Below are 14,979 nucleotides of genomic sequence, written 5' to 3' on the forward strand. Positions count from 1 at the left end.
ATTCCCCATCACTTGCTGACCGTGCCGGTCGGCTTCTGTTGCATTGACGTGACCGAGCACTCCACTGCGAATTAACGGGCGTATGGCCCCTTCCACGTGGCCAACGAAACAGGCTGGTTATCCGTGTCACAGATCAGCGCGGGCTATAGGGGAAGAACATTGAGCACACCCGCGCTGTACATCACGCGTGACACAGCGCGCGACAGAGTACATAAGTGAATCAATGCTTTTTTTTTATGACTGGAGAGATAAGGAAAGGAAAAGAAAAATTTATTTAATTTCTGTAGTAACGAGTGAGATCACCCACTACTTTAATTTTTGCACAATTAGCTCCAACTTTAACAAAAATATTGCAGACTCACGCTCACTTATTTCGCTATGGTTCCTTGTCCGAAGAACCAACGGCATCGAAGACATGAAACAAGACTTTGCCCTTGTCCTGTCGAAAATTTCAGATATTTGAAAGGTCCGATGAGCAATTATGTCGCTTTCATTAAGGCTCTCCAACCCTCCAACACTGGAAACTTTGTCTCCTGGATACCGTACAATAGCTACAATCCCCCAACCGTTTCCGTGATCGTATGCTTCAAAGTTATCCAAAGTAACATTAAACACAGCTTTACAAAACACTGAAGGGCCGTGCAAAAACAGTTGTCCCCTCACTCGTTGAATTCATTTACAGCTCGTACAAAATAGATACGTGTTTCAAAGTTTTACTGACCTTCAAATTAGTCACCAGCATTGTCTATAACCCATTGCCAGCGATGTGGAAGTCGTAGGATGCTCTTGGCAGTGCCAATTGTGTTGACATTTCGAGCGGCGCGGTCTATTGCCCAACGAATTTGTAGCAGTTCTGAAGCGAATGCCGTGAAGTGTTTCCTTAGTTTAGAAATCGAGTTGAACTTACGAGGGCTCAAGTCAGGGGAGTGTAGTAGGTGGTACAGCACTTAGCAGCCTCATCAGCAACTAACAACACGACCTAACAGAGTGGCTCTTAGATTTTTTTCATATCTACAGTATCTGAAGATCAGTGCCCTAACGTCAGTTTCCTGAAACAGTCGGACGCAAATATCAAAAAGAAAAAAAAAACCTTCTGATTGCGAAGTAGCTCAATTATGTCTTGTTGGTAACAACTTTTTTTATTTTTATCTTTTTTTTGAATTCTATATTTATTATGGAATGGAAGTGCCAATTAACAAATACTAAATCACATTTTTGATAATTACTAATCACATGAAAGTAATTTAATTTGATACAGAAATGCAGACTCCTGATTATTAAATGAGAGTTAGTACAGTTCAGTCTCTAGGAAGAAAAAACTGTTTTATTTTATGTATGGTATTTCACAATTTTCTGCTAAATTTTAACTTACTGTGAATTCTCGAAGTTTCAAATGATTAATAACTAAAAATGGTATGGTATTATATTAAATATTATGATTCAATATTTGTTAGTTAATATCCCCCTTTGATAAAAAATATGGAAATCATATAAAAGTAAAAAATAAAATTTTATACTAATGTCTTAGAAACCAGTGACTTCAAAATTACAAGGCTTGTACTCTAAACACTCAGCTACTTCATTTTTTAGTTTTTTCTTAATCAAAAATCATATATTGTGCTGAAATACAATGAAGTAAAACATTTTACTAATGGTCACACAAATTTTAATCTTCACCAACAGATCATTGAAATTATTTATGTTAAGAAAAAAATGTAATTAATTTAAAAACTGATAAATATGCTACAAAAGAAAAAATAGCAGTCTACATTTTGTATCAACACGATAGAGTGCTTTTTAAACAGTGTAATTAATTTTAAGTTCTTGGTGAACATTTTCTCTCTTGAATGTTAGTATAGTATTTGAATGGCTTTTCGTTGAAGAATAGTGAAATTGCAAGAAATGCCACAGAGTATATGTTTTTTTCTCAAAGTAGCAATTTCATTTCTGTTACAAGAAGTTGAACATCTGATACTTGTGTTAATGATCTACAATATTTGTTCAAATTAGTTGGAAATGTATACTATTGTCCCAATTTTCGTTAATAATTACACTACTGGCCATTAAAATTGCAACACCAAGAAGAAATGCAGATGATAAACAGGTATTCATTGGACAAATATATCATACTAGAACTGACATGTGGTTACATTTTCACGCAATTTGGGTGCATAGATTCTGAGAAATCAGTACCCAGAACAAACACCTCTGGCCGTAATAAAGGCTTTGATGCGCTTGGGCATTGAGTCAAACATAGCTTGGATGGCGTGTTAAGGTACAGCTGCCCATGCAGCTTCAACACGATAACACAGTTCATCAAGAGTAGTGACTGGCGTATTGTGACGAGCCAGTTGCTCGGCCACCATTGACCAGACGTTTTCAATTGGGAAGAGATCTGGAGAATGTGCTGGGCAGGCAGCAGTCGAACATTTTCTGTATCCAGAAAGGCCCGTACAGAACCTGCAACATGCGGTCGTGCTTTATCCAGGTGAAATGTAGGGTTTCGCCGGGTAGAGCCACGGGTCGTAACACATCTGAAATGTAACGTTCACTGTTCAAAGTGCTGTCAATGCGAACAAGAGGTGACCGAGACGTGTACCCAATGGCACCCCATACCAACATGCCGGATGATACGCCAGTATGGCGATGACGATTACACGCTTCCAATGTGCGTTCACCGCGATGTCACCAAACACGGATGCGATCATCATGATGCTGTAAACAGAACCTGGATTCATCCGAAAAAATGACGTTTTGCCATTCGTGCACCCACGTTCGTCGTTGAGTACACTATCGCAGGCGCTCCTGTCTGTGATGCAGCGTGAAGGGGAACCGCAGCCATGGTCTCCGAGCTGATTGTCCATGCTGCTGCAAACGTCGTCGAACTATTCGTGCAGATGGTTGTTGTCTTGGAAACGTTCCCATCTGTGACTCAGGGATCGAGACGTGGCTGCACGAATCGTTACAGCCATGCGGATAAGCTGCCTGTCATCTCGATTGCTAGTGATACGAGGCCGTTGGGATCCAGCACGGCGTTCCGTATTACCCTCCTGAACCCACCGATTCCATATTCTGCTAACAGTCATTGGATCTCGACCAACGCGAGCAGCAATGTCGCGATACGATAAACCGCAATCGCGATAGGCTACAATGCGACCTTTATCAAAGTCGGAAATGTGGTGGTACGCATTTCTCCTCCTTACACGAGGCATCACAACAACGTTTCACCAGGCAACGCCGGTCAACTGCCGTTTTTTGTATGAGAAATCGGTTGGAAACTTTCCTAATGTCAGCACGTTTTAGGTGTCGCCACCGGCGCCAACCTTGTGTGAATGCTCTGAAAAGCTAATCATTTGCATATCACAGCATCTTCTTCTTGTCGGTTAAATTTCGCGTCTGTAGCACGTCAGCTTCGTGGTGTAGCAATTTTAATGGCCAGTAGTATAGACATGAAATACATCATTTTCTTCGCTTTAGGTGGAAAAAAAAAATTCTGTCCGGAAGCTGTGCTCAAAAGCCTGAAATGTTTTGTACATAATAGTATTCGGAAATCTTTAGGTCTTCGAAGTCGATTTTTTCACGTTTTGCGTCGTACTGCTTTAGAAAAGAGATGGCTGGAAACTGACCATGTATCCTATAAGCGCAAAGGAACTGGGAGAGGGTCACTGGTTGAGGTGGTATTGTGAGCACTGAAGCAGGCAGGTCGTACAGCTGACCACGCCCCCTGTGCAGGAGGCGTGCGAGGCGTCCTCGGAGGCCGTGGCGCCGGCGCTGCCGCCCAAGCCGCGCTCCCGCAAGAAGAGGCCTCCGCCCCCGCCGCCTCCGCCGCCCCTGCCGCAGCCCTCGGAGGCGGCCACCGGGCCCGTCAACCGGCTGGACAGCCTCGTGTTCGGCACTGGCGGTGGCGTCGCAGAGGACGAGGTTGACGAGAGCAGAGGGCCGCAGGTAGACGGAGAAGCAAGTGTAGGGCTGGACGCGGAGGAACGAGACCGAGACGTGCGACATGAGGGGGACGAGGAGGAGGACGAGGAAGAAGAAGAGGAGGAGGAGGAGGAGGAGGAAGAAGAGGAAGAGGAGGAGGAGGACCTCATCCCCGAGTTCGGCGTGACGGCCGTGGTGGGCTGCGAGGCCTTCTTCCCCTACCACTGGGGGCTGGCCTCACACCTCGACCCCATCGGGGAGGAGGACGAGAACAGGTGCGTACATTCTCATTCCTGCACTAGCTCTCTATCTGCGGCTTCACCTGCTTACGCACTGGCTGCATACACTGATCATTATGACTACCGACCTACTATCGGCACAAACCCATCCAGGCTATAGTAGCGTCACTTAGCGGCGAACAACCCCTAGTCAGTCACACGCACGGTGCTGTCCGTGAGTAGAAAGGGCAAGGCGCGCGATCCATCTTAGTATGACCGGGGACAGATTGTGATGGACCGGAGGCTGTAACGTAATCTTCGGATCTTCGGTCTTGGCTAACACTCAGTGGTAGAGCAATGAGATTGTTCTCTCCTATGTATCGGTACCGACGTTACAAAAAGAAAACTGATTAACTGAACTCGCGACTTGTGCGAGATATTTACTTCACCAAATGTCGTAATTAAATCGTTTATAATCGATGGCTTATCGGTTGCTATTTAAATATTAATGATAAGTTCAAATTAGTTCCAGCGACACCAAATTCCCTATAGACTGGTTGTAATCTCAAATCTATAATCAGTCGTAACAGTGTTATTAATTCCTAACGTCCGACTTATCTTAGAAGAAAGATTAAGAAAAGGCAAACCTACGTTTCTAGCATTTGTAGACTTAGAGAAAGCTTTTGACAACGTTAACTGGAATACTCTCTTTCAAATTCTGAAGGTGGCAGGGGTAAAATACAGGGAGCGAAAGGCTATTTACAATTTGTACAGAAACCAGATGGCAGTTATAAGAGTCGAGGGGCATGAAAGGGAAGCAGTGGTTGGGAAAGGAGTGAGACAGGGTTGTAGCCTCTCCCCGATGTTATTCAATCTGTATATTGAGCAAGCAGTAAAGGAAACAAAAGAAAAATTTGGAGTAGGTATTAAAATTCATGGAGAAGAAGTAAAAACTTTGAGGTTTGCCGATGACATTGTACTTCTGTCAGAGACAGCAAAGGACTTGGAAGAGCAGTTGAACGGAATGGACAGTGTCTTGAAAGGAGGATATAAGATGAACATCAACAAAAGCAAAACGAGGATAATGGAATGTAGTCAAATTAAATCGGGTGATGCTGAGGGAATTAGATTAGGAAATGAGACACTTAAAGTAGTAAAAGAGTTTTGCTATTTAGGGAGTAAAATAACTGATGATGGTCGAAGTAGAGAGGATATAAAATGCAGACTGGCAATGGCAAGGAAATCGTTTCTGAAGAAGAGAAATTTGTTAACATCGAGTATAGATTTAAGTGTCAGGAAGTCGTTTCTGAAAGTATTTGTATGGAGTGTAGCCATGTATGGAAGTGAAACATGGACGCTAACCAGTTTGGACAAGAAGAGAATAGAAGCTTTCGAAATGTGGTGCTACAGAATAATGCTGAAGATAAGGTGGGTAGATCACGTAACTAATGAGGAGGTATTGAATAGGATTGGGGAGAAGAGAAGTTTGTGGCACAACTTGACTAGAAGAAGGGATCGGTTGGTAGGACATGTTTTGAGGCATCAAGGGATCACAAATTTAGCATTGGAGGGCAGCGTGGAGGGTAAAAATCGTAGAGGGAGACCAAGAGATGACTACACTAAGCAGATTCAGAAGGATGTAGATTGCAGTAGGTACTGGGAGATGAAGAAGCTTGCACAGGATAGAGTAGCATGGAGAGCTGCATCAAACCAGTCTCAGGACTGAAGACCACAACAACAACAATAACAACAACGTCAAGGAGTTTCTATATAAGCGCCGAGCGCTTCAGTCAAATAATATCGCAGCACGTTATCTCTATAAATAATATTGTAAAACTTGAATGATAAATGCGTGAATTGATACGATATGCTAGTTTATTACACAGTATTAGTCACTTCCTAACAGAGCCGTGAGGAAGAAGCTTTCCCAGGTGTTGGGGGGAATTATAAATTATATGCTTCGTAACTATCGCCAAGTTCCATAGTCCATTAGTTACTACCAATGAAATTATCTATCTGTGTTCACTTCCTAAATAGTGTTAACTTCAGGTTATCTAATTAAAAGTCACTTCTGTCTAGTATATGCAAGTCCTCCATCTGAATTCTAAATAACGTAATATTTGAAGTCAAAGTATCGTTTCACTGCGTCATAGTAGATCGCAATAATCAATTCTGAAAAAACAATCTAATTGCGCCTACATATACGGGGATTCAAAAGTATGACCTGCTTCGGCTAACTCTCGTAACGTAGTATCAATGGATTGAATTATCCTTAGCCATTACTCACGAATCTCAAAGAGTACTCACACGGAGTATTCTTTGGGAACGTTGGTTCTACTTTGCGAATTTTAATTATAATGATTTTGCGATTTACTATGATTTTGAATTTTGAGTTTTATTTTACTGGAATCCTATCTTTCTTTCATATGTTAATAAATTACTAAGTATTAGATTCCCGATTCAATTACTGGTTAATATCCTAATAGTGTTAACTGGAAATTTGTTTACTTGTTCATTTTTCATGGAATTTGGAACTTGTTTTGGGGAAATCTATGGGAGTTTTGCAGCTAATTTTTGATTTTCATTTCTCGTCCGAGGAAGTGGCATTACAAGGCTCAGCACGAGGATTTCGGGAACTGCAAGACTTATCATGCGTTCGGTAAGTTCTGTGGTGTCTTCAACAAGTGGCTAAACCAAGGTGAAACCAAGTCAAGGCGTCGGGGGGTTAGGCGGCCACCTCACATTACAGATGTCGCTTGTCTTAGGCTGGGCAGACTTTACTGTTGGGCAGAGTACTAGCGTGTCTGAACACAAAGTACACTGGACGCTCCTAAGATTGGACCTCAGCAGCCGACAACATATACATGTGCCAATCTTAACACCACGACACTGGCAACTACGACTGTGACCGTCGGCGCTGGACGTTGATGCAGTGGCACAGCGTTTGTAACCTCCCCCTCACTTATCGACCTTAATGACAGTGAAAAATTAAACCGCGTGTACCTAATGGAAATTTGGGAAAGCAATCGTCACCGAAGTTAATCTGTCGGTAAAGAGGGAGGAAAGGGTTACATCTAAATGAAAGGAAAAATGCAAACGAAACTGGTGGAAATTAATTTTGAAAAGGGGTAAAGTTAATAAAGAAAGTAAATGTGCGGCCGTTACGTTAACAATTCACTAGAGGTAATTAGATATTTGAGATTTGGGGGAAATCACGGTCGCCAGTCCTAAGGACAATTACTATAGTAACTGAAAAAGAAAGGTTATTACACATATAATTAGCACTAGAAGCGTGGCAACTGAAGGTTGACACGTGTAGTGTGAAAACTGAAAGTTTGTCAGAAGTAATAAATTTCGCTACACTCTGACTTAATTTAGCAACAGAATTAATAAAACCGGAAAATCGAAAGTTAATTTAGTGACTGAAGTTAATAGTGAGCTTTCTTTCTGAAGCACATCGAAATCCAATAAAATACGGTTAGTCTTGGACTACCTCAACAATCATTTCAAAAGCAACTTGACTCTACGCAATTTAGAAACAAGAGATTTAACTTTGAACTTGAATTAAATGATTCTGAACAATTAACAATAGTAAAATTTAGTACGTACCAAGCTGAGCTGCAGTCACAGGTAAGCTAAAATATGCTAACAAAACTCGCACTCTTAATTTGTGCTCGTGTAATCTAAATATTGTAGCCAGCTATGAATACTTTAACTGAACTTTGAAATTAAAGCAGTGAAATCTAATTATATTATTTTAATGCTGGCGTTTGAATTTCAACGACACTCGGGTTCATTTCGGAAAAGGAAGGGACCCTGCTTGGCAATGCAATTGGGACAATGAGCAACAAAGGTTCATGCTAAGTTGCTGTAATTTTGCGAGGCAAATGGAACAGTTTGAAAAGCTGAGATCTGCCATACAGTTCTGAAACTTTACGTGCTTTTAGTCTTCCTTGTTGGTTGATTGAAGGTTTGAAGCCGTCGATCGAGGAGGTGGCGACAGTCACTCATTGTCGGCCGTCGCTGTTGCAGAAGCTGGATGCTGGCGCGTCTTCTTCTCGACACGGTCACCAGGCGAAACGGGCTATTGATGTGCGCCAGCTAATGCTTCCCGTCCGCGACACCATGTCAGAAACTATCATCGCAAGTCGAGCGCAATTACATGCTGCTAAACCCCGAAAGCGCGGCAACTCGCGGGAGCGTCACACAACACACCTGCTCCACTCGCTACTCCAGCCAGACTCCCTAATGCTCTGCCCGCGCTCCACGCGGCAGAGTTAACACTACCAAAGATCCTACACTCTTTGATTCTTCACACGACCTATCGATGTAATCGTTCGATAGCAGTTTTCCCTAGGCAAGACCCAGCGTAAAAATACAAATAATATTTACGAAACAAATACATCGACATAAATGCATATATATATATATATATATATATATATATATATATATATATATATACAAATAGTAAAACAATTACAATATATAAAGGCACAGAAATGTCATATATTCAGGTAACAAAATAAGGAAAAAAATTTGCAGTACAATAGATGGAAATAGGAGGATATGCATTTCCGGCGTTACACGTTCCATGGTCTTGTGAATTCCAATACTTTCTTCATCACGTCGTCGTCTTCCAGGGGAAGAGCTCCTTGACACCTGTAGTACGGGATGGGGACAAGTTGGCGGTTTCTCCATTACGCTCTGGGGAACATTCCCGTGGGCACCCACGGGTCCAGTGCAGCTCGTGCAAGACACCCTAATGGCCAAAGAGTATCGTACACTGGTTGCAGACCACGTACACCGCTTCATGACGATCATGTTCCCTGATGGCAGTGGTATTATTCAACAAGATAGAGCCAAGAGTGTGACGGAGTGGTTCGCGGAACGCACTGCCGAGTACCAAGTGATGTGCTGGCCCCCTGCCCGATCTCAACCCGATCGAACACATCTGGGATGTGGATGAACGTAGCAGCAGAACTCGCCGCTCCCCTCCTCGCAATTCATGGGAATTCGGTGACTCGTGTGAGCAGGTATGGTGCCAGCTCCCTCCAGCTACCTACCAAGGCGTCATTGCTTCTGTGCCGTGACACGTCGCCGCTGTTATCCGTGCCAAACGTGGATATACCGGCTATTAGGTAGATGGTCGTAATGTTCTAGCTGACCAAGTTTGTATTTCACACATATTAAACTAATGTCAGAGATATTTCTCCATGTACAGACGGCGATTCAGCTGCCCCTACCGATCCCATTTATGCAACCAGCACTTCGTCTGTAACAGGAATGGTATTCAAACATGCGACAGCCACGTAGCCGTAGTTTCCTGTCAGAGCTTCTGACTACTTTTAGCAAATGGAATCGTAGTGTAAAAAAATTCCAAATACAATTGGCCTTGAATTACACGGCATTTCCCGACCATACGTTACTTCTGCCATACTTACCCAGCTGTCTCCAGTCTTCCTTTGTGTAATTAGCTGTATAGTCGTACAGGTTTTAGATGCCTTTAAGTTTTTTCCGTTTGTAGTACCTAATCTTTCGTAAGTGCTTTGATGACAACACGGAACTCCAGGCGGGCGTGACTCACTGGCTGAAGTCTCAGGCAGCAGAATTTTATGACAAAGGTCTTTCACAGCTCGTCCACCGCCGGCCGCGGTGGTCTAGCGGTTCTGGCGCTGCAGTCCGGAACCGCGGGACTGCTGCGGTCGCAGGTTCGAATCCTGCCTCGGGCATGGGTGTGTGTGATGTCCTTAGGTTAGTTAGGTTTAAGTAGTTCTAAGTTCTAGGGGACTTATGACCTAAGATGTTGAGTCCCATAGTGCTCAGAGCCATTTGAACCATTTAGCTCGTCCACCGCTATGATACGTGCCTCAATGTGTTTGGTGACTATGTGGAAAAGTAGTATGTCGGTCGCTCTTTCAGATGTACAGGGTGATCAAAAAGTCAGTATAAATTTGAAAACTGAATAAATCACGGAATAATGTAGATAGAGAGGTACAAATTGACACACAGGCTTGGAATGACATGGGGTTTTATTAGAACCACCCCATATTGCTAGACGCGTGAAAGATCTCTTGCGCGAGTCGTTTGGTGATGATCGTTTGCTCAGCCGCCACTTCCGTCATGCTTGGCCTCCCAGGTCCCCAGACGTCAGTCCGTGCGATTATTGGCTTTGGGGTTACCTGAAGTCGCGAGTGTATGGTGATCGACCGACATCTCTAGGGATGCTGAAAGACAACATCCGACGCCAATGCCTCACCATAACACCGGACATGCTTTACAGTGCTGTTCACAACATTATTCCTTGATTACAGCTATTGTTGAGGAATGATGGTGGACATATTGAGCATTTCCTGTAAAGAACATCATCTTTGCTTTGTTTTACTTTATGCTAATTATTGCTATTCTGATCAGATGAAGCGCCATCTGTAGGACATTTTTTGAACGTTTGTATTTTTTTTGGTTCTAATAAAACCCCATGTAATTCAAAGCATGTGTGTCAATTTGTACCTCTCTATCTACATTGTTCCGTGATTTATTCAGTTTTCAAATTTATACTGACTTTTTGATCACCCAGTATATAATAAAATGTATTTCTTGTACTTAGTTTTGTTTAAATGCCAAAACGTTCCCTACTTTCTGAACAGCCCTTGAATTTGTTGTAGAATTATGGGACATGCTTTATGTTCAAGATTGTGACGTTTCTGGAGAACGAAAATCTCGTCTGTATAAATCAACATGGATTCCACAAACAGAGATCTTGCGAAACACAGCTCGTTCTGTTCGTCCATGAGATCCACAGCGCTGTAGACAACGGTGCTCAGATTGATGTCGTGTTCCTTGACTTCTGGAAGCCATCTGACGCTGTCCAGTGCTCCTGTTTAGCGAAAAAGTCGAGCTTCCTGACTATCGCACCAGATCTGCGACTGGATTCAAGACTTCCTTACAGACAGAACTCAGCACGTCGCTCTTAACGGAACAAAACCGACAGATGCAAAGGTAATTTGCGGAGTACTCCAAGGAAGTGCGACAGGACCGTTACTGCTCACAGTGTATGTAAATGATCTAGCTGAATGCGTCGGAAGCTTCTCAAGACTGTTTGCAGATGCTGCACTAGTCTGTAAGAATGTAGCAACGCCAGAAGACTGTATCTACTCTAGAGTTCATTACTCTAATGTACAGAGGTTTGATGTGTGTTGCAGGCTGTGGCACTCGATCCTGAACGTAAATAAACGCAACATTTTGCGCATACATTAGAAAAGAAATTCACTGCTGTGCAACTACAGTACTGATAAATTAGTAGAAACAGTATGTACCGTAAAATACCCGCCAGGGTAGCTGAGAGCGCTAACGCGCTGCTTCCTGGACTTGGGTAGGCGCGCCGGCCCCAGATCGAATCTGCCCGGCGGATTAACGACGAGGGCCGATGTGCCGTGCAGCTTGGATGTGGTTTTTAGGCGGTTTTCCACATCCCGCTAGGTAAATACCGCGCTGGTCCCCATGTTCCGCCTCAGTTACACGGCACGCAGACATCTGCCCGGCTCATTAACGACGAGGGCCGATGTGCCGGGCAGCTTGGATGTGGTTTTTAGGCGGTTTTCCGCATGCCGCTAGGTAAATACCGGGCTGGTCCCCATGTTCCGCCTCAGTTACACTGCACGCAGACATCTGCCCGGCAGATTAACGACGAGGGCCGATGTGCCGGGCAGCTTGGATGCGGGTTTTAGGCGGTTTTCCACATGCCGCTAGGTGAATACCGGGCTGGTCCCCATGTTCCGCCTCAGTTACACGGCACGCAGACATCTGAACACATTCGCACTATTCCATGGATTACACTCGACTTGGGGTTCACACATTCCGTCCCGGGGGGTACGGGGTGGCGACAGGAAGGGCATCTGGCCACCCCTTAAACATTAACCTGCCAAATCCGATTAACGATGGCTTACCCTGCGTAACTGCGGGACAAGACTCAAAGCGATAGAAGTATCTACCGTAAAATACCTAGCAGTAACTGTCCAAAGCAACGACCTTCAAGTGGAATGACCACATAAAACAAACGGTGGGGAAAGCAGATGCCAGACTGAGATACATAGGAAGAATCTTAAGGCAATGTAATTCAGCCACGAAGGAAGTGGCTTATAAGGCGCTTATTCGACCGATTCCTGAGCACTATTCATCGGTATGGGATACTCACCAGGTAGTACTGGTAGAAAAGAGAGAGAGAAGATCCGACGAAGAGCGGCGCGTTTCGTCACGGGATTGCTGTGACCGCGCAACTTTGTTACAGAAATGCTCAACAAACTCATGAAAATGTTCAAATGTGTGTGACTTTCTAAGGGACTAAACTGCTGAGGTCATCGGTCCCTAGACTTATTCTAAGAACAACACACACACCCTTGCCCGAGAGAGGACTCGAACCTCCGGCGGGAGCGGCCGCGCTATCCGTGACATGGCGCCTCTAACCACGCGGCAAGCTCCAGTGGCAGGCGCCGCAACAGAGGCGCTTTGCTTCACGGAGACGCTCGCTGTTGAAATTTCGAGAGAGAACAAATTCCGGGAAGAGTTGGACAACATATTACTTCCTCCCACATACGTTTCTCGAAATGACCATGACGAGGAAATTCGAGAAATTAGAGGCAATACAGAGGCTTACCGGCAATCATTCTTCCCATGCGCTATTCGAAAGTGGAACAGGGAGGAGGGTGGTACTAGAAGTACGTTGTGCCATGCACCGTTAGCTGCAGAGTATGTCGCAGATGTAAAAATAAAAGTCCGCGAACACTGGTGATTTTAGATTTCGAATAAGCTTTCGATCAAAATGAACCACAGCCACTCACGCAAGACATTGCTAATTGATTGGTTTTTCCGAAAAATATCAATATATATCGGCGGTGTATTTTTCCCGGATGTATCAATATATCGACATCGAACTGACAATATCGAGTGCCGATATGTTTATTCTATATTACATATTTTTCGCAATTTTTGGTAAATACTTGAAATTGTTGTTTTGAAATTGTAGTAACACATAATTTTACTTTCACTGTGTGAAGGAGTGTTATTACTTTTTGAGCTTTCTTCGCGTCCAGTCTTTCTCTTTGACTGTGTGAAGCAAGTGTAGGTGGCACAAAGAAGTCCGAATGCACTTGGGGGTGGTGATGTGAATAGAATAACAAGATATGCCATGTGAAGAAGTAACACACCACTTGCGTTAGAAAACACAGTTTTTAACGCATCTAGTGTGCTGTTTCTTCAGATCGACATTCTTCAGAAACAGTTGCTGAAACTGATGAACAAAAATCTGGATGACAAGATCGGTCTTTGTGGTGGGTGGAGAACTGTAAAGGGAAATGCTGTCGTAATCGGCGATCGGCGCTACCAACAGATATTTTGAGGGGCAACGTTTGGCCCTCAAAAAAATTTAATTTTTGTTTTGAAGGAGATGCCATTGTTGACATCGAAACTAGGTAAACTAAAAAAATTTTACCTTGCAACTGAAGGCTGAACTTCTTGCTGTCTGAATAACTCAGTTGCTGAAGCGCTGCATTATGTTAAAGATTTTTAAACAGGAAATAGTACAAACAAGTTTTAATTCTTTATTACCAAGACGTAACAACATAAATACAACACAGTTACTTCAGTTAACTTGGATATTCAAAAATGCCTGCATTGACTTCTGAATAGAGTAACACCGGTGGGTCATGTGCTGTCTAGCACGGTTAAAGGCTACATGAATATCCGTAATTGCTACTGCTGCCGCTATTGCCCAGGTTTTGTAAACAAGGTTACGCACATCTGCTCACAGAGGAAAGTCCAGAGGGGTCAAACCAGAGTGTCGGGTAGGTCGTTGTGCAGGACCACCACTGCGAAACCACTTTTTTGGAAACCGTCGGTTCAAGAATCGACGCACAGGGCGACCGACATGTGCCGGCGCTCCGCCATACTGGAACCGCATGCACTGTCTGTAGCGAGCGGCACGTCATCCAACAACTCTGGCAGTGCCCCGGCGAGGAAATGATGTGTCGGCAGCTGGGCCAACACCTTGTAGATAGAGGTGACTTAAAGGGCACGCGAGAGTAACGCAGACGGGCGTGAAGTACTGGAACAGGATACGTAATTAATGCTATGAAGAAAAGAACGGAGCTTCTCATATACTTATCTTTAATGTCTTCTTGTACATCTCTATGGTGAACACAAGTGAGACTCTAATTACAATCACTGTAAGGCTAATGGCGCCTTGCTAGTTCGTAGCCATTAACTTAGCTGAAGGCTATTCTGTCTCTCGGCTAATGAGAGAGAAAGGCTTCGTACGTCTAGTCGCTAGCTCTGTCGTCCGTACAACTGGGCTGAGTTCGAGTCAGTCTCTCGAGACCTGCCTTGTGGTGGCGCTAGGTTTGCGATCACACAGTGGCGACACGCGGGTCCGACATGTACTACAGGACCGCGGCCGATTTAAGCTACCACCTAGGACGTGTGGTGTCTGGCTGTGACACCACAGGAAATATGAACAATGGCTGTCATTTAATGGCATAGGTAGGAGATATGGCCCAACAACACCTGCCCACACATTCACGGAGAACCGCACTTGATGACCGCGAGTCAATGTGGCGTGTGGATTAACCTCTTTCAAAACATGCGAATTGTGGATGTAGAAGACTCCACCACACCCGAACGTTGCTTTATTCACTTTGAATCGCGCGCCAAAAACATAACAACCAATCAGAGACTGTGCTCGACATATATTGAGCATCCCAGAGTACCCCAGGGAGCATCCCAGAGTGCCTCAGAGAGCTACAACACTAAGAAGAATCGCTTCTCGGCTTTTGGCAAGATCAATGTG

The 14,979-nt window shown here is 44.0% G+C and overlaps 1 protein-coding gene across 1 annotated transcript in view; it reads left to right on the plus strand.

Annotated features, from left to right (window-relative positions):
• Positions 1-3,829: 3,829 nt before the first annotated feature.
• LOC126263527 (uncharacterized) overlaps positions 3,830-14,979 on the plus strand; it is a 203,251-nt gene continuing 192,101 nt past the window's right edge. Inside the window, exon 1 of the mRNA XM_049960621.1 lies at positions 3,830-4,196. The gene's annotated coding sequence lies outside the window, so the exon portion shown is untranslated. The remainder of the gene's footprint in view (positions 4,197-14,979) is intronic.

The sequence above is a fragment of the Schistocerca nitens genome, chromosome 6 (assembly GCF_023898315.1).
Source record: "Schistocerca nitens isolate TAMUIC-IGC-003100 chromosome 6, iqSchNite1.1, whole genome shotgun sequence".
NCBI lineage: Eukaryota > Metazoa > Arthropoda > Insecta > Orthoptera > Acrididae > Schistocerca > Schistocerca nitens.